Here is a 2,181-nt window from a genome sequence, read left to right on the forward strand (position 1 = left end):
GCATGAAGAACGCGGGCGTTGCTGGCGCGGCTGAAGAAGCTGGGAGGAGGGCGGAAGAAGGGCCGGAGATCTGGTCGCGGGATCGTCGGGAGGTCGCCGTGGAAGGTGGACGGCCGCGGGATCTACGGGAGGGGAAGAAAGATAAACAGTGAAATGCATTTTTAGTTTTTTTTTTTTTTGTTTTTCCTAACACTGTTCATATGAACAGTGTTTTTTCACGGGACACTGTTCATATGAACAGTGAATCATGGATATTCAATTATTATTATTATTATTATTATTTTTGTTTTAAAATTATAAATTTATATGAAGGTAGGAAAGGAATTGGTTGGAAATTTGGCTTTGGATTTGAGGTGGGTCATGATCGTTGATTTGCTTGAAATTATTCTCGAGCCCAATGTTATTTAACATTTAATTCTTGCTGAGTTGCTTCAAGATCGAACTCAACCAAGACAAGACTAAAAACGGACCGTGACCTAATAAAAAGGGTAATCAAACCTTTGCCCCATACATAATTAATTATAACTTTCAATCGACATCAGGACCAAAACCCATTTAATTATAAGCTTAGCTTGATTACAACTCTATCAGGTTACCAAATCGGGTCAACACAATCTCTCCTTATATGTTTTATGAAATTTTCATGAAAGTTGCAAAGAAGAGAGAGACAAGTTCAGAATCCTAGTTTAAGAGAATAATTACCATATTTTAAACTTACTTCAATGTTTGTTCAATTTCATGGTAAAATATGTATTTATCAGTTTAAAAATATTGATAAGTGCTATGGAAAGGTAACTAAATTATAAATTATTAAGCACTTATCACACCCCCAAACCTATATTTTGCTAGTCCTCGAGCAAAATAAAATTAGAAAAGAAAAACTCTAACTCACTTTCGCAGGCATCGCGATTGCATTTACCATATGCAACAAGGCTTTAAACCCTAGGTTACCCTAGTGGACGAGTTATAGTCTCGTGAGGGTTTCCAGTGAAGATACCCACAAACTTCTAAAATTTTATTGTTATTATTATTATTATTATTATTATTTATTTTTTTATGGTTATTATTATTATTATTTTTTTTTTTATTATATATATATATTTAGATCGATTGATCTATGAAGTGAAAATCAAATTCCAAATGCATACTAGCTAAGATTTCCAAAAACTCTTTTTTTATTATTATTATTTAAGATACATAAATGATAAGAATTTCAAAGCACACACGGTTTTATTTACTAAGTCAGCCCAAATTCTAGGTTAGTATGCAATCTAAGTTAAAGTCATTAAGTTTCCTTTTAGGGAGTTGTAAGACTTATTTATACTGGAGTGCTCGGTGAAATCTGGACCGTACACAAGCTAAGGGTTCGGATCTCCAAAATATTGTTAATACTAGTAGTTTCCAAGGATTGGTCGAAAAGACCTACTCACTGATTCAAAATCATCTTATCTGCAGGATTTCGAGAGTTGTGGATGTTTACTTTAGTACCTCACGGGCTTTATCTGTAATATTCCAGTTTACTCGAATTTTTACAACGACGGCTTTCACACTATTGTCTTTTCGGTCAATACAACATTTTTTTTCTTTTTTTTTTTCTTTTTTTTAAGAAAGATATATAAATTGTGCACTTTTACTCTGTGGTGATTTCTCCGTGTAACGAGCAATCAGTCGACAACTCTCACACCAGTTGGCATAAGGTGTCGGGCATCAAGACTCCCCTACGGACTTATGCTCGGAGTCCTCATCACAAGCCCACTTGATCTTTGACAATAGGTAGCCCTTTTCGATGTTCCTGACTAAATCCATTTTTATTGATATTTTTTTTTTGGATTAGATAAGTATGATTCATCAGGGTCCAAGGTTGCTACCATACTCTCAACATAATGTCGAGCCTAGACCTTAGAAGAGTCGGCCAGTGTGTAGTGAAATTCCAAAGTATTAATTAGCTTACAACTCCCTAAGAGAGACTTAATAAAAAGAACTTAAATTTGTATTACTTCCCACTAGTCATTAGGCTTTTTAGATTTTATATACCTTGTGTGTTTATCATTCTCGCATAAATGTATATAAATTAGGGTTTTTTTTAACAAAAACCTTTTTTTTAATTATTTTATAAAAAAATGAAAATAAAACATTTTTTTTAAAAAAATATTTTTATTTTTTTCTTTTTTTAAAAAAAAT

The sequence above is a fragment of the Phoenix dactylifera genome, unplaced genomic scaffold (assembly GCF_009389715.1).
Source record: "Phoenix dactylifera cultivar Barhee BC4 unplaced genomic scaffold, palm_55x_up_171113_PBpolish2nd_filt_p 001003F, whole genome shotgun sequence".
NCBI classification, from domain to species: Eukaryota; Viridiplantae; Streptophyta; class Magnoliopsida; order Arecales; family Arecaceae; genus Phoenix; species Phoenix dactylifera.